Below are 19,153 nucleotides of genomic sequence, written 5' to 3' on the forward strand. Positions count from 1 at the left end.
TATCACAGCTATATACCAAGTCAGAAAAGTGTTTTTTTAGGCTACCTCTTTGCAAAGAGAAAAGCCTTTTTTTAAAGCCAAAGGATTCTAGAAATGTCTTTAGTGTTTAATAAAATAGATCCTCTTCAATAAAGTTTGCAATCTTCAGATGTTAAAGAGAACACTTGTGGTTGAGAAATGTATTAAAGATGATATTGGTTACGTCCAACTCATGTTTCCACCTAAAGGTGAAAAACCTTTGCTGTGTCTCAACTGCTCAAGATGGTAAAGCTTCTTTCGACATGTATATTTTCAAATATTTTGTTTCTAAATGTAAACATTCTTCTAACAGTAAATGGCTGTGAGTAGTTAGATACTTTATGTACAAATATAGCAAGGTCATTTGATGCTATAACTAGTTACTAATGTAAGAAGCAATCTGAGTAAAAATATTTATATTAATTGGGAAATTAATTATCTGGGAAATTATAATTCTCTGGCAATGCTTATGCAACTCCTTACCAAACTCAGAAAAACAAGAACTTCTCCAAGGATGCTAAGAAAATACAGTATCTTTTTTGATGACCAATTACATTTAAAGACTCTCTTTAGGGATCATTTAAGTTTAAAAAGAGCCATTTTAGAAGCTAGCAGATTTTTATACAGGAAATAGAGTGTTTAGATTAATTTGAAACAGAATTTTAATGACTATTACACCTTGATGGAATTAAAGGGATATCTCAAAATATTAACTGAATAAAAGAAAGAGTTAATACTCCAACCTTAAAGGTGTTCTGAGAATTTCTCACCAGAAAAAGACAAAAACAATATAACCATAAAGTTGAAGAAATACAACCCTGCTGCATATGCATTGCAGATAGCATCCTCAGCTCATGAATATGCTATCAACATCATCTAATGAAGGTTCAGAGCCAGTGAAAGACGAAAGCAGCTACTATTTGAAGCCAGTTAAGTCCCTGAAAGAGAAGGTGTCTCTTCCACCTTCAGAGAGACTATGGAAAGAGAAGAATATGAATTAAGACATGTACTTTTATGCTCTTGCTTTTCTTTAGCCTAATGCACTCCTACACATGCCTATTCTCTTATACTCATAGGTCTTGTATCTCACCTGAGCCTTTTAACTCATCGCTATACGCAAACAGCAATAAGACAGCTAAGAACAACAAAAAGCCACCAGGCAACATCAGGAGGCAACTTTCCAGCCCAGCACTGCTTCTGCAATATGACCACCGTGATGCTGGCAAACGAGGTGCCAGCTTTTGCCAAGGCTTTAGGCCTCAGCCGATCACTGACAAATTCATTGCTGGAAACCAGTCCATTTCACCTGTGTGTTAGTGTTGTTAAAATGGGTGTTGAACATAATATGCTCAGTGTTTATACCTCATGAAATGCTTGTGAATTGCTGAATGCATTAATCTCTCTTATAATGTCTTTATAACTTGCTATAAAGGTAATATTTAACTTTTTGCTTTCTAACTGTAAAAATGTTTGCTCTGGAGCTGTCAACCTGTCCGAAGAGATCATCTCCTGCTCATTAAGGCGGCTACCAAAATTAAATGGGCCAACACAATACGAAGACTTTGTTAATTGCCCCTCCACGCCCATGAAGAGGTTACATGCAAAAAGGCCCTTCCCATCAGCTTGAACTCTGGAAGAAGGAAATAAAGGTAGTGAACAAGAAATTTTTTCATCTCTTCTGCTGCTTGTACTCTTGCAGGGCTGGAGCTATGAAACAGAAGCAGAGATCCCCAGGGTCAACATGGGTTAGCCCTAAAAGACATTTAGTGCTGACACATTACTATTGCTCTGTCACCTTTTAGAACAATAGACTAACTTATTTGTGTATATGTTTGCCTGGTTTAACTTACAAATAACTATTTTTTTCTCTTAATTAATAAATCCTTAGTAAATTTACTATACAATTGGCTACAAGCATTGTCTTTGCTATGAGGTCTAAGGTACAAATTGACTGGAGTTAAGTGACAGGTCTCTTGGGACTAGAAGCAATCTGAATCCTTTTCGATCTTTGATGTATAGCAACCAACCATCACTAGAGTCCAGCTTGCCTGGGTGGCAAGATAGACCTGGAATGCCCAAGGGGACTGTCTCATGGCAAGATTGTTGTTGTATTCAGGAATTCACATTTGTTACTGGGTTGGTGAAATCTAATTACAGAATATACAGCCAGTTTGGGGTCTCTGCCTTCTTTTTGACAGTCTGTCCAGACAGTGTGACAATGACATCACTCAGATCTCAGCATCATTGATAAAATGGAGTTAGCAAGAACACTGCAAGGGATTAAATGTCTTTTGTAATATTTACAATGGGCTATTGAAACTCTATTGTAATTTAAGATACAACTTCTCCTGTCAAATATCAGATTCTTTATACTAGGTGTTCCTGGAAAGACAAAGAAATAGTGGGATTTAATTTGAATTTAAAATGCTTAATAATCATTAATTTGCCTGTCTCAACACCACTCCTTGAATAGCTTCTTTTAAATAAGTGAGTTAAAAAAATTCTTTGGTTTCAAAGGTCTTAGATAAGAGTACTTGCCTTTGTCCATTTCTAAACTGTTCAGGTTATACAAAAAGGACCCTTAAGTAAATCCCTTTGCCCATCTATAGATTCTATCATCCATGGTACACTCATATAGGACTTACTCTGATTTTGGGAATAATATATTTAAGTTTCAGTTTAACTAGAACAGAGTGTCCACAGCAGGGTAGACCCACTCCCAAAATGTGTAATCTTTATTGAAAGCTCTCCACAGAGAGACTAACTGAAGCAACTGAATTGTACCTGAAGAAATTATTCTTTATTTTTTGTGTTCTATTTTGTTTTGGTTTCCTTTTTTCCTTTCTTCAAAAATAAAATACTCAAGTTAATAATCAGGATTATTTTGCTTGTCTTTAATTGTGGTGTCCCTTAAAACATGGTGAGAACCACCCCCAAGTGACAACAATAAATCAAAGTCATGTTCCTTAACTAGCATTAAGACAGACAACTATTAAGATTTGGCCTATCATTCTTGTTTCTGTAGTCTATACATTTCAAGTAAATTTTTGGATAAAAATTACTTGGTGTTCGACACCTTAAAACACCACTTTCTGCCCATCAGTGCTCTGACACTCAAGGCATGGTTCAATAACCGCCTAGCACTATACTCAGCTACTGCCTATGAGCTTGGTGCTAAGCAACGTCAAAGGGTAGGAATTGTACTAGTAATGATTGTTGTCTACACAAAAGTAAAGGTACTTTTGATGAGTCAGTCTGATTCCAATATAAAGAGAGGCATTCACCATGACCGTACCGGTCCTTTATGAATCTTTTCTTGGTGACAATGAAAGTTTTTAGCATTCATGGATTTCTAGAATTGAGCAAACTCCTCTCTGGCACTGTTTCTTTTCTCATTACCAGTCGTCAACTGTAGAGAGATGAACAGAGACAGTCCTACCTCCACCCAAGAAGCCTGCAGCCTCAGAGGGCCCTGGGTGGGGAGGAAGTGAAGGCAAAAGGGACTTAACTGGCTGAGAGAAGAGTGGTGGGAGTCTCAGACACCAACCATGCTCACCCTACCTGTCATCCAGAATGTGGAGAACCCAATGGGCAGGGTAGGGAGCAGGCCAGAAAAAGAGAGCCTGGAAGGCAAGGCAAGACTGGTCTCCCATGACCAGGGGAAAGATGAGAACAAATTCCCTTACTGCCATCCTTCAGAATTTAGGGAAACGTTGAGGTGGAAAGCAACGAGGCAGGAGCATAGAGAAACAGAAACAGAGATGGGGTAGATTTAGGAAAGGAAATAAAAGACACCTGTAGACTCAGTTGCATGTTCTTTATTTCTGTGCTAACCTGTAGTATACTGTTGTTGTGAGCTGTTAACCAATTACTACAGTTCAACTCAAAAGTTGCATTTCAGTGGTAGATGAAGTGATCCATGGCAATATTTTAAGTCTGGAAGACACTTTGAAATTCTGTAGGATGAAAGACTATACATGAACCATCATCATAATCAAGTAAGTGATTCACAGGATTAGGGAGAAATATGGGAGGGATGAGACAGTTGTGGACAAGTCTGGATAAATTTTGAGTAAATATCCAAATGTTTGAGTCCTGATGAAACTGGACCAAATCTTGATCTTATCAGATTGACCCCATTATTAGTTATATATTGACACACACGTGTGTATTCATACATAAAATACTACTTTTGCATAAAGTTTGACACAATACTTGCTGGGAAATTTTCCATCTTAGAAAATCCTGTTTTACTATGAACAAGTGCATTCTCTTGTCCTCTAAAATAAAATAATAATAAAAACAAGCTAAAGACTTTTTTTGGATTATGATGGGAACATTTGGTACTTTAGCATACCAAGTCCACCCAATTAAAAATTAAACAGCATCCTTAGCTGAATTGCATTCAAGTTTCTCAAATAAATCAGACTATAAACTAAATAGGCCTAATGTGACTCTCTCAATTAGTAAGATAATTTTTTCTTCTGATAATTAAATGGTCATTTTCTATTTCCTGTGCAGAAGAAAACAGATTAACTTGACGTCAAGAATTTGTCTGTGTGCATGTAATTCATATAATGGCCAATAATCTAGAGGTATATTATTGGCTTTCACTTTTCCTCCTAACAATTTAAAGAAGTGCATCAAAAACTACCTGAGGCTATTTTAATTCAAAGAACATCTTCAACAATTTACCAGCAGACAACAGACTCTCACCCTAACTCTTTTTGCTTTTAGACAGCCTCTAAAATATTCCTTTTGTTTCAGAAGTGTGCTTTTGTACCAGTATGATGTTTGTTGCTATACTGTCATAATATTCTTCTATCTTAGTGTAAAACCAAAAATGTCAGGAAAAAATGATATTTTTAGCTTGTTTTTTCTCCTGCAGGATCAAAATATAAAGTGACTGAGGGGTTTGAATCTTTTTTTGATATTCAGTTTTTTATTTTGAGAAAGCATATAATAGAGAATATCTATCAGCATTGTTAGTATTCACATTACTATTCACCTTTTAGATCTTTCACCTTTTCAGACAATGATGAGTTTTTCCAAGAAGTGGGACTGATCCATTATTGCCTATTACACACAAAAAGCATTAAAAACTTCATTTAGGCTGCAAAGGTTTCCTGTACAACTTTAATTTGGTCTCCTTGTGCATATGCCTTATGAAACAGTCTTTAGTTTCATGATCACAGGCTATTTTTCCAACAGTCTCCCTGCCTCATTCTGTCCACAAGATGAACTGTGCTCACTGAGTAAGCATCGATTCAATTTGTTGTTTTCTCCTCATTGTTCATTGGCCCATGCCTTATTTACTGAACACTATTCAAACCCTTCTGTTAAGACAGAATTATTAGTTTTTCGTGGATTCTTTTATGTTGGTCATCACTATAGCCTGAGTGTGTTACAAACATTAATATGTATTTTCACAACACCCCCGTCAGGCAAATGGGTGGCATCACACAATTAGTGACGACCTATGTGAAGAAAATCAGCTTTAAGCTATTTGCCCAGAATCACAGAGGAACACTGACAAAGACAAGAAGAGAATTTAATTCTCCAAGGCAATAATTAAAGTGCCTTAACACTGAAACTAGCCTCTCTCTGTCTGCAACCCCATCTTATTCACTATACAACTTCCAGCTTCTGCAAGAAATGGAAGTGGGGTCCTACAGACAGCTTCCTGCTTACAGCCCTGATCATCTCCTGAGTAGATTCATCCTGTGCACTGAATGAACCAGGGGTCCTGTGGAAAAAGTAGTATGTGACTATGTAATTACACAGACTGGATCATAATGCATCTGCACAAGAGGCCAAATTAAATTTGCACAGAAACCTTACATTCAGGTATTTCCTAACTTTTGAGTGTTTGACTTTGCAACCTAAATATTGTTTTAATATAGCTTTTTGTGTATAATTTTCTAAGTTCTAAAAAAGCAAACTGAAAAAAACCAAACACATGGCAGACATTGCAACACGCATCATCATCTTAACAACAACATGGGTCATCAGCAAGGTTGGAATCTTTCGATATACCACACAGCTCTGCCATTTGAATAACAAAGTAAGCATTAATAGGTTGTCATGCTCTGTGTGATCCATCACTAGAGGGCGGATGGGATACTTTTCCTATTGGTTCACAGATATTTTCTGACGGCAGAGGAATGGTGAGACTTGGGAATCTTGTGGTCCATTCCAGGCACTAGAAGAACTGCTTTCTGGTGGTCATGGACTCTTCTGCCCCACGCCCCCCCCCCCCAGCCATGACCCCTTCTGCCCTGTCCCTTCTAACCTATCCATGTTGCAGTGACAACTCTTCCCCATCCCTGGCATTTTGTTCCAGTACCATTCTAGAAATTCCCAATCTCCACTCCTCAGATTTCTGATCCCTTTTCCTTCCGAATTCCCCATTCCATTCTCCCATCATTCCCTGTCTCTTTGCTCGACCAATCCCAGTTTCCTCCCTCTGACCAGTGCTCAGTCAGACTCCCCCACAGCAATTCCCACTTTTACTATACCTCTACATCCTGCCAGCCTCCAGTCCCAGGCTCAACTCCTCCAGCTCCCTGTCACAATCTAATCCCCTCCCCTGGCAGGTCTGGCTATTATCCCCTCTGCATTAGAACCAGGAAGCTTCCTCCCCCATGCTGCCTGGGTCTAGGTGTGTGTTTGGATTGGGGAGAGAACGGGGGGGGGAGGGGGGAGGTGGAAATCATTCAAAGCACAGTAGATGCAGGCTCCCTGCTGTCAGTTCCAGATTCTGCACTCAGACTTGGCAGTATCCAGATCTGCAGTTGCAGGGAAAGTCCTGTTCAGCTCCAGGGTGGATCATGTCCAGCACAACTGGAATCTTTATGCAATTTAGCGGCTAAAACCTAAGAATTCTCGATTGGGCACATGCAAACTGATTTTTTAAAAGTGTATAACCAATTTGGATCTGGGTGGGTTTTCACAGGGATGGCAAAAGGTACATCCTGACACAAAGGTTACCCCCTGACAAAAATTCAAGTCCCTGCTCCAAAGCATGGGGGCATTAGAGCTTCTCATATAAAAGGTTGCCAAAGTTTTTAACATTAGCAAAACAATGCATTTTTCCTAGCCTCATTCATGGAAATGGTTGAACCATTTTGACTGTAATCCCCCCCCACTCCCCCCCAAAAAAGTCAGCCTGGGGAGGACATCTGGCATGGAAATTTCAGCCCCCAAAACAGTTAAAGTTTGGTAAAGTTACAAGCAGTTGAAAACAAGGTCTTAGGGAAATATTGAACAACTTTAATAATAGGCAATTCTATCAGACTTATCTATAATATTTAAAAGAAAAAATTTTACATAAAATTAAATCTGATACCTGTTAGCAGGACCAAAAGATAGTAAAGCCCATTTCTTCAGCAGATTCTCTCATGTGCAATATTACACAATTTGTCAGGTGGGTTGACTTATTTTATCCTTTTATTTGTCACTGCTAGAGGCAGGATAGCAAATTTTATGGACCAGTGGTGAGATCCAATATGGTAAAATTCTATGTTCCAATGGAAATCTTAGGCACATTTTAAGAAAGGATACTCCAAAAGGAAAGTTTGAAACATCTACAGGGATATCTATGCAGAGTTGCTGCATCACCTCGGTTTGTTGTTTAAAACTTACTAGCAACGTAGAGTTGCCTCCATTTAGGGTTTATCTACATACAGTTACTGTGCTGCAAGCCAAAGTGTGAATCTACAGTTCACACTAGCTTGTCACCCAGTAACATACATGTGGGCACTGCTACAGTGCATTAAAAGTGTTTTGTAGTGCACTTTGTCATGCTACCGTTTCAAACAGCAATATGTCAAACTGCACTACAGAACTTTTAGTGCAATGTAGCAGTGCCCACATGGGATGTTACTATGCCAAAATCTGGTGCGCTGTAGCTTCACAACCTGACTTGCCACGCAGTAACATTTCATGTAAACAAGCCCTTACTATTTGCTTGAGTTTCAGTCTTTCAGGAGTGATAACTTTTAAAAAGGGGAGGGAAGGAGGGGGAAAATAATTTATTTCAGAATAATATAAATTAAAATATTTTCCATCTTTTTATAGTGAACGAATATTTGGCAAGTTTCATGAGGTCTAAAGCACACAATTCAGTAGTATGTAGCACTTGAACATTTTCATGCACTGTTGACTGCTGTGGTCTTTTGGCATTGAATGAGTTGACTTTTGAAATAGACACGTAGAGTCTATTAACATGTAGAATCTCTGAGGCCTGAAACATTTTAAGAAAATAATTCTTAGATTTCAACCAAGAATTACGCTCAAGAAAAGGATTTCCTACGATTGGAACAGATCTGATCCTAAGTTTCTATGAACTCTGGGAAAACTCTTTCTAAAATACTGAAAGGAAATAACGGAACTGATCACCAAAATTTGTGAGTAACTGGTTAGAGGCAGGTTTCAGAGTAGCAGCGGTGTTAGTCTGTATTCACAAAAAGAAAAGGAGGACTTGTGGCACCTTAGAGACTAAACAATTTATTTGAGCATAAGCTTTCATGAGCTACAGCTCACTTCATCGGATGCATTCAGTGGAAATGAATGAGGTTAGAGGCAGAGAGCAACCTTGAAGGATTGAGAGTACCTGAAAAAAAAAATTTATGGTGGGCCTTAAGGGTAAGAATGTTGGTGCAAAAATCTAGATGAGAGGAGTCCATTCACTTAGGGGGAAGGTGAAGGAAAGCCCACGAGAACACAAAATGGGTTTGCAGTGCAAAAGAAAAGGAAGACAGAAACAAATAAGATAAGTAACGTTATTTCAGAAGAAATGGGTTAATCGTGTGGATTAAAACTTGAAGCACTAATAATATCTATATTGACTATTGAATGTAAAAGTACCTTAGACAACATTACTTTACAGAATGAGTTATAAAATAGCACAAACAAGACTGTGGGCCATAGAAACTGCGTGAAAGCCTGAGTTACAAAAATTAAAAATCCACTTGAACTCGTTCAGGGTCAGATTCTGATTTCAGCTACACCATTCATTGTAAATCCAGAGAATAACTCCATTGACTTCACTGGACTTTGGATAGATACTGGTTTAACTGTGATAGACTATGGTCCACACCTTCTATAATCTCTTTCCTCCAATTAAATTGCCTGTAAATGTTATCATTGAACCTACTATGATATTTCTACCCAAAACAAACTACTTGTAAAGCACTTATGCTGTCGCCCCCAAATTTGACAATATTGCAGTCAGCCACTTTGTATGTTTAACCACTGACAGCTGAAACCCAAACGTCAAATATCTAGGGATAATCTTAGGACTTGAGAGGCAAAGCCATAAAGCTGCACTTTTGCAGCTCTGCTGATCAGAATGGGAGGTTGGGACAGGGAGTTAAGGTTCTGTGAAAACAGAAGGAACGTTTGGACAGACAACTTTGGTTTTAGGCACCTCTGACATGCAAGTTGCATTATTATTATGATTAGAAGTGCTTTGCTGATAATGAGAATAATGAATTGTTATTTTTCTATTCCTAGGGAAATTGTTAGTTTATTAGGGGCTATTATAAATTATGTGCTTTGTTTGGAGAAAATTTATAAAAAGTATAATTAGAAAGCGTGCTTTGGAGCTGTCCAAGGAAGTTTTCTTTGGGCAAGGATTTGGCATCTAAGCTCTCCATCAGTCAGATGGAAGGAAGGGCCACCTGAAGCCTGGCCACTGATTCCTTGAAACCATCTCTTAACTTTAAGTGAATATAAATGTTTTGAGATGCTCTAAAACTACTGTGACAGCACATTTGTGTGTTTGCTTGAGATCTAATAAAAAAGTAGTTTTAGGTGAAAGCACTCTTGTTTGTAGCAATTATTTATCGGATGGATGAGCTCTGCTCCCTAGATTTATTCCTGACACTTCCTGGAGAGAAACAATAAAGTTACCAGTGCTTTGGGTTCTGAAAATCTTGGGTAACAATGTTATTTAGGGGGAGTGACTAGCATTCCCTTATTAAAAGGGCAAGCAATTTAACTGTGATTATCATGGATGAACACAATTTGCTAATGAATTATTTCAGGAGAATAAACAGCCTGAAGGAGTTTTCTACCTGTGTCAGTGTAGTGCATAAGAAATAATTAGCGACAGTAAAAAGTAGTCACAAGTAAATCCTGAACTAGAGTCTCTGTCTTAAATTATATTAAATCTAAATTATAATATTTTATGTTTCTAGACAGCCCTGGTACAGTCTGAAGGATCCAAAAATTATTATTCATAAACATTTAAACTTATGGTAGCACCCAGAGGTCCTAGTCAGGATTGGGGGCCATTATGCAGAGGTACTGTACAAACACAGATAAACAGACAGCACTTGCTCCAGAATCTAAAAGTCTTACAAACTGAACATACTATAATCTACTTTGCTACAAAATTCAATTCCCAGAAGGAACACTCTTCACATTTTGCAATGTTGCCATCAGCACCAATACTCATATATTGAGCTAGTTTGTAATACAAGTGTAGCACAAGGTTAAAATCAATAGGACAATGCTCTGAGAATAAAGCCACTGGAGGCGTGCATCTTGAAACAGAGTATTAATTGGGGAATAAGAGAACGTAAAGAGCAAGTACAAAAATGAGATGTTCCTAACCTTCCTAATAAAACCATTTGAAATACATCTATTAGGTTTATTGCTGCAGTCTTTTACACAATATTCCTGGACACCGTCCAGCAGGTTAAAAAAAAAGTCTTCTTTGAAGAACAAGGGAGTAGCTAGAAACCATTTAGCACAGAAAAGAAATTCCAAGACACATTTGTGACAGTAATAAGTGAGAAACCCCAATGAAGTGTACACTAATGTCATAAGTGATTTGTGAGGACCTCAACCTCTTCACTTTTTTGACATAATTCATTAACAAATACTTTTCATCTGTGACAGCACAGTTAAAGCTGAGAATGAATTTCTTGCCTATGCTAAATGGATTCTAGTTACTCCTTTGGTTGCTTAGGGAATCTAATGAAGAATAAAGACAGGGGACCAATTCTTTCTCCTCAAACATGGATTAAAAAGAAATCTTTAAAAAATTATGTGCGTTTACAAGACACCGTCAACTTAATACTTATCTTCCCATCTTCAAATTTTGAACCTACTATTGTTTCAGATTATCCCTGAAATTATTGTAAGTGACATGAGATTTTACTTTGTGCATTTGACAGGACTTTATGACAGCCAGTTCTGCTATTTTGTTGGTGGTGCACCTATAAGAATTTGTTTATAGACAACAGCAACTGCAGAGCTGACAGTGAACCTTTTGGGGCAGGAGGATTTTGTGTTCTGCTGTGTTTTTTTTTTTTCATTGAGATTGAAACTTAGTATTTCTCTAGATAAGAGACAGTAAAATGAAAAAAACAAAACAAAAAAACCCCCCAAAAAACAAAAACAAAAAACAGAGCTGACAGGAACCTGCCACCTGCTTCAAGCAGGTGTGGGCAAGGAGACAAGAGGGAAGGAGGAGAATTGGTGGGCTTGAGGCATGTTTGGTGTTCTTGCTCTTAGGCCTGCCCAATTTTCCTTTTAAAAGATAAAAAAGAAACAAAATCTGCTTTTCTGGGAATGTTTTCCTAAATGTGCTAAAATAATTACACTAAATAAGGCAAACTCATAAAAGTAACTAAGATCAAACATTAAAATTCTCATCGTTGATAATCCTTCAGCCTTTTATTATGGATGACTTAAAGTGTGCTAAGATAAAGTTCAATTTAAATTTACACTCAGACAATCTCAGAACGTATTCGTTAATATTTCTCAGTTTTGGGAATCTCAAACAGGTAAGATTAAATCCAAGAAAAGTAATTATTTTCCTAAAATCAATGAGTGAGGTGAAGGATATAAACAGATTTATGGTCAGCTCATGCTCATCCATCTATTATATTGGTGTTGAGCCTTCTATGGGGAAATGAAGAAGATTGTATAATGGAAGTGAAGAATACTACATACACCTTTCATAGATAATGCATTCACTACTCATCTGAATATTTGCAAAGTTTTTTTTTCCATTTTAGTATTTCTCTAGATAAGAGACAGTAAATTGCAATCTCAATGAAAAAAAATAACAGAATATAAAATCCTCCTCCCCCAAAAGAGCAGGTGGGTTTGCTGCAACAGACATTCCTCCCTAGCTAGCTTCTGTATTCATTTAAAATTCAGGTTTTGGTTGAGTGATCCTTAAACTGGAATCATTTACACTGTCTCTGCTGACTGGCACCAGATAACTTAAGTCAGTGCCAGCAAGTGCTCTTCCTAACAGGTGCAGTTTGCCCTTTTTTAATATTGAGTCATTGGACTTTTATGAGCCTGACACATCATTACATACATCTGTTGATTGATCACTATGAACAGGACTTCACAATGGTATTTAACATGTGTTGGACTTGGACAGAACTGTTAAACACACACACCAAAATGGCTAATTTACCGCTTTCACTTGCAGTGTACTGGTGCAGTGCAGGAAAGAACTCTGGAAGTCAACATTTTTCAGATTTTTTCTAGTGCTTTTACACCAGTATCATCAAAAGACAATGTCACCTAAATTGATGCTTTAACTGCAGTATACCTTGGATATTTTTATATGTAACTTTGTGTCTCCAAAGTTAAACTGTGCATCGTCTAATCTAGGGACCAATTCAACCATCCACTCAAGTGGAGTTTAGTATAGGAACTGAAGAAGGAGCCACTGAACTAAAAGAAAAAAAAATCAAATGCACAAATAAAAAATGGGGAATAATTGGGTAGCCTGCAGTATTGTAGAAAAGGAGATGGGTTTTATAATGCATAAGTTGAATATGAATCAGTGTGATGCTGTTGCAAAGACAAATGTCATTCTGAGATATATTAATGGGACTTCTGTATGTAAGACATGGGAAGTAATTGTTCTGCTCTACTTGGCACGGCTGAGGCCTCAGCTGGAATACTGTGTCCAGTACCGGGCACAACATTTTAAGAAAGATATGAACAAACTGGAGCACAATAAAAATGACAAAAGATTTGGAAAACATGACCTACGAGGAAAGGTTGAAAGAAATGGGCCTGGGTAGCCTAGAGAACAGAAGTCTGGGGCGGGGGCTGGGAGTTATGTGATAACAGTCTTTAAATATGTCAAAGATTGTTAAGAGGACAGTGATCAATTGTTCCTCTGAGGGTAGAACAAAAAGTAATTTGCCTAGTTTGCAGCAAGGGAGACTGAGGTTAGATATTATAATTAGCAAGTTTTTCCTAAAAATAGTTTAGCACTGGGACAGGCTATCTGGGGAGGTTGTGGAATCCCCATCACTGGGGTTTTTTAAGAACAGGGTAAACAAACAGTTGTCAGTGATGGTCTAGGCATACTTAATCCTGCCTCAGTGTCAGGGAGCTGGACTAGATGATGTCTTGGGGTCACTTCCAGCCTTACATTATTATTACTTGGTGCGGGGGAGGGGGGAGAGACACAGCAGCACATAACAAGATTTAGATTATGGTGCCTAAAATTGCACCAGTCTTAATTCTTCACAAAATAATGCAGTTGATATGTTGTCGTTACAGTTTCTGGGTTTCAGTAAATGAACTCTTTGGGTTACTAAAGAATGTTTAAACACTAACATATCCTGGCTTCTTTCATATCCTTCCAGAACCTTTGTGCCACTTGGGTGATCTGATATATTTCACAACACTATGGTTTTTTCTGACATTCACTAGGGCACAAGATGCATTTTTGTTCATCTGCTTTAAACAGATGTTGGACTATGCTACTCAAATGGATTTTTTAGCCATAATGCTCCTCCCCTATTCTTCAGCATTCTGTTTTTCATTTCCTGGCTTTTGAAAATATTTTAGAAGTATTTTAGGATCTTATCTAAAATCAAACATTAGAAACTATAATGCTGTGAAATATTGGAACTGACCAGGTAGGGAAATTTTAATTAATTTTTTGTTAAAATGAAAAACATTTGGTATGTACTACACTAAATAGTAAAGAAAAGCACACATTGCAATGTCTCATTATTGCAGACATTGAAACATGACCAGAGATTGAGTGTTCTGCTTTTCAAAGGGCTAACCTCAGCCTCTCTTTCATTCATGATCCACCATTATCTATTAATTACACGTAAGTGGGCAGATACCATCCCTCACAACAAAAAGCAAGCCTTGGTTGTGGAAAAATGCATGCTGGCTATAGTAGATACGTATTTGTCCACCCAGCTTTTGTAATTAATTTTATATAAATAACCTCTTACTACACAGAGAGGCACAATATAAAATACTAATAGCTTCACAAAACTAAGAAACAAAAACCCAAAATGAATGTGAGAGAGAAAGTATCCATGTAGTATTAAAATTGTTTGTACATGTAGGTGTACACACACAATTTGATTACTATATATATGTCAAATTCATCCCATATATAACTCAATTGACTTCTTGTGAAATGCATCTGTTATCAGAGACCATGACTGCAGAGGAAAAGAGTTGTCTCAGATAGCTAGACGACATAGGTAACATGTTACCTCAAATGGCGTAGAGGATGTTGAATATCAGGATAGATATCTTGAATTGGTCTCTGCTAAGCAGAGGTCAGCTCAGAGATGACAAAGTAGCCATAAACCCAGGAGCTCTAGCCTCCTGAATCAGAGTTCAAGGCCAAAAGGGAACACCAGATTATCTAGTCTGACCTCCTGTAGTATGTCACAGGCCACCAAAACCATCCACACCAAAAATCAACAACCAGAATTAGATCAAAGTATTAGAACCCTCAGAAGACTAAGTTATTGTGTTCCACAGGCAGAGAAAAGGAAGCAACTCCTACATAGGGGAATCCAGGGATAGAATACAGCTATTCAGCAACTCATACTAAACTCCTCCTTGTCCAGCACTTGGTACTGGCAACATAACTAAGGGATAGCATACATGGCTCGTGCATCTTTCCACTCTACTGTGTCTTGGCTTTTGGAATGGCCCATTTTTCTCAACAACAACTGGGCAAAAATCAGAGATCACTTATGCCAGAAAGTATTCTGGCCTGAGAATTGGAAGAGCACAAGAAGTGGCTGAAACTCACCTTTGCCTCCATCTTCTGATCTTTTGCCATGGAAGACATGGATCAACAAATTGTAATACTTAAGCCTAGAGGTCATGAATCTATGGATCATAGTAACCAGATCTGGTGTCTTATAAAATCAGATATCTTTTGGCCAGCTGCAGATGGAAGTGGAAACTGAGCAGTCAAAAGGGATGCCAAAGCTGTGAACTGACTTAACAATCTGAAGGCAGATACCCTTGACGTTGGGGGATGACCTGAAGAAGGCAAGTTCTTCAAAGAACTTCTCTTTCTAGACACATCACTCCAGCATTTTCTGGATTCAGTTTTATCCAGCTCAACTATATCCAGGCTCAGAGAGTCGGGAAATGGTGCTGGTTATGTTTCCAAAAAGAATATGTAAAATTAGGTGCCTCTTGCATACTGCTAGCACTTCAGCCCATGTAGCCTCACTAGGTCTCTCATTAGTTTTATATAGATGTGAATTAATATGGGGGATGGAGCCCTGGGTTTGGTCAGAGAGAAAAGACTGGAGCCATTTCTTGGTGTTTCCATGTCTCAGGTTTGTTTCGTGATCATTAGTATCAAAGTACCCGAGAGAACTTCAGCCTGAGGAGTACAGATATATTCCCTTGTCTATGGAAAGGAGATGGTTATCCCACCAGAACAACAGATGTTGTCTCTGTGCCAGAAAAGCCTCTATATATCTTTTAAGTAATTATTTTAGTTTGAAGGTATATCATTGATATTCTTGGTATTCTTGATATTTACACTATTATAATATTTGGAACGTGGTTGATGGAACATTACCATACACCACTGGAAAGCCAGGTAATAGAAACTAAACAAAACATTACAACATCAAGTCTTTAAAACAAAAGTTCTCTTTGTAAAATTTGGAAACAACATAGTCCTCCTTAAATACTAACAAACCAGTTATATGTCCTTAGATTTCTGTGCTGAAGTCCTATCAGTATTTCTCCTCTTCCTCTTATCTCCATTTTAAGTCAGTCAAACCTCTTGGATAAAAAAGTGTTTTACAGAATATTTAAACTCTTAGAGTAAGGGGCCAATGCTGTTCTCTCAGATAAGGAGAGCAGGGAGAAATCATTGTCTACCTGGCTAGTTGCCAGTATCTACTAAGAGCATCAGATGGTTATCATCTCCACCTACATTTTTCTTGTGGAAATAAAATAGGCTGACTTCAGTGAGAGTCATAAATGTGAAGGGATTTGGGTTCTTAATCTTTAGTTATTTGTAAAGTAAATCTCATCCAGTTCTTTTGCACTATTTCTCTTCACTTTCTCTTCAGTAATGTTATTAGCAGTGGCTAGCTCGTCAGAGAAAAGACCGTCTTCGATTATGTGTTTGGTGTTCCTGGCACATTTTCAGTGCTTTATTAATAAATAATTCATACGTTAACAAGTTAAACTAAACTAATCAAGCTTACACAGATCTCTTGGGTCTCAGAATTAGGCTGGAAAATAGGGGCTCGATCCTGAACCCATTCAGGTCAATGGCAAAGCTTCCATTAATTTCAAATGGTGCAGAATAAGGCCTCATGTAAACTAGATTTTCTGTTGAGATTCGGAGTGTGCCCAGCTTTCTGGTGAGTTACAGTGAGTGGTATTTATGTATTTCCAACTCCAATTTCCATTCCAATTCCAATTTTGCATGTTTAATGCAATATTTAATCAATATTTTAATGTTTAAAATAGAGCTTGTCAGGAAAATATTTCTTCCCCTTGTGAAAAATTTCAGTAACAAAAAATGTTTTTGTCAAAAATTTTTCTTTGAATTTTTTCACTTTAAATGACAACCCGAAAACATTTCAATGAAACCAGATGTTTTTCCATTTAACTGAAAAAAAAAATTCAACTGAAAAAAAAATGGTGGAAAATTTCCAACCCGCTCTAACTTGTAACAAAAAAAAAACATAATTAAACTTTTCCCTGTTTTCAGAAAGGTTTTGGTTGGCTCAGTTTGGTCATTTATTATTTTAGCTAGTTCACTTCTTCCTAATAATCAGGTGTACACTCATGCAATATAAAAATGGGAAAACATCCTGCTTTGCAGTAACACTCTTGAAGAAAGTTAGATTAGTGGTTAGCATAATAGACTATTAGACTTCGTTTTCATTTACCAGACTAAAAAACTAGACTGCTATCATTGCAATGTATTCCTCTCAAGGCAAATATATCCTTCAAGGTAACCACAGAGGTTTCCCCCTTATTATGCCCCATTAGTGCTAGCCTCCACTGGAAGCAAACACCATAGAAATTTTGCTCTCCTCAAACTGTTAATATGTGTAATCTGAGCTGGATTCTTCTCTACCATCCAAGTGACCAAACACAGTAATGAATAAGAGTGTGTGTGGAACTGTTTTAAATCTTGGGAGGTGAAAATATCATGATTGTACTTCAGGCTGGTTTCCATTGCTATACAGAAAGTGTGAAGTGATCTATGAACTCCCTATTGATCTGAGGCAGAAACATCTGCTAAAGACAAAATAAATGTTAGGTACTAAATACAGCACAGGGGAGGTTGCAGTTAATCAGCATTGCTACACCTATGCAACAGAACAGTTAGCATCATTAACAAAATGCAGGGAAATCTGTAACAGCAGAAAAATCACACAGAGACAACACAGAGAAGCTTCCCTGGAAAATGAGCACATCATAGAACTATAACTAGGGGAAAAATTAACAGCAAGGCTACAGAGATGCTACATTTATACCGTCAGTATTATTTATTTCCAAACTGAAAGAGGAAAACCAAAAAGCAGGCTCTCTTTTCAGGATGTTATTACTCTACTGCTTTTACTTTACTGCTTGCAATGACTACTAAGCCTGTCTAAACACCTATGAGCATTCTGCAGATGAAGGAAGGACATTTTGCAACTCTGCCGGCCGGTGAGAGACTGTGAAAAGCAGCATGCCTCTTTGGGTACAGTTTTTTATATTGGATGTCAGGTATGTCAAAACCCATCCAGAAACAATCAAGGTAAGAACCAAGAATATGAAACAGCTGTCAACAGCAGCCAAATATGTGAATCCTCATATTAGTCCACGTACAGGATAAGCAGAGGGTGCACAGCTTACGACTCATTTGTTTAACCAAATTTGTTTATGTATCTTTCCAGCAATATTTTCCAAAAATTTACCCCCACATAGCAAATGGTCATAACTCCCAAACATCCAAAACAGTTTTGATGAGACAAAGCTAGCAATCAGCTCTTTTGTCCACTACACAAGTATAATTTAAAAAAATAAAGTAACTGATTAATGAGAAAATGATACAAGATGAATCAGATTTAATAGAGATTTTCTTATTGTGCTCAGTCTGAAAAAGACAAACTAAGGACAGAAAAGCAAGGAAACTGAGCTGTAATTTCTAAAACATGTTAAGATCCTTCAATTGGTATCTCCTTCCCTCCTCCCAACAAAGCTCTAGCCCCTTTTCTGAAGGATGCCAGGTGGACAATACATATCCCAGGAAAGCTGCAGAGAAAGGAGACATGGACAGAAAATATATGTATAGAATTCCAGAAAAATTAGAGTCAGTATACCAACTGCCGTGTCTTTCCCATCCAGAACCAAAGTCCACCAATATTTTCATACTGCAAAACATCTAAATCTCAAATTTTACTGACACTGCATAGTAATATGTGATGAATATGGAGTTATTTACTAATTAACATACTTGACTCTGTGACAACTTGGAGTTATGTGACATACTAGATGTATGTCCTGCTCCAGGGAGTAGCTGGGTTCTTTGAGTCAGAACTGAAGAGCAGGAGGGATATGGCTCTTTTTTTAAAGACAGGTTTCAGAGTAGCAGCCGTGTTAGTCTGTATTCGCAAAAAGAAAAGGAGTACGAGTGGCACCTTAGAGACTAATCAATTTATTTGAGCATAAGCTTTCCTGAGCTACAGCTCACTTCATCAGATACATAAAAGTGGCATCCGATGAAGTGAGCTGTAGCTCATGAAAGCTTATGCTCAAATAAATTGGTTAGTCTCTAAGGTGCCACAAGTATTCCTTTTCTTTTCTTAAAGAGGCATCCAATAGTTTATGCTTACAGGTCATTATC

The 19,153-nt window shown here is 37.6% G+C and overlaps 1 protein-coding gene across 3 annotated transcripts in view; it reads right to left on the reverse strand.

Annotated features, from left to right (window-relative positions):
• PRKG1 (protein kinase cGMP-dependent 1) overlaps positions 1–19,153 on the reverse strand; it is an 892,904-nt gene that overhangs the window by 578,235 nt on the left and 295,516 nt on the right. The window lies entirely within an intron of this gene.

Source organism: Lepidochelys olivacea (genome assembly GCF_965140295.1).
Source record: "Lepidochelys olivacea isolate rLepOli2 genome assembly, chromosome: 7".
NCBI classification, from domain to species: domain Eukaryota; kingdom Metazoa; phylum Chordata; order Testudines; family Cheloniidae; genus Lepidochelys; species Lepidochelys olivacea.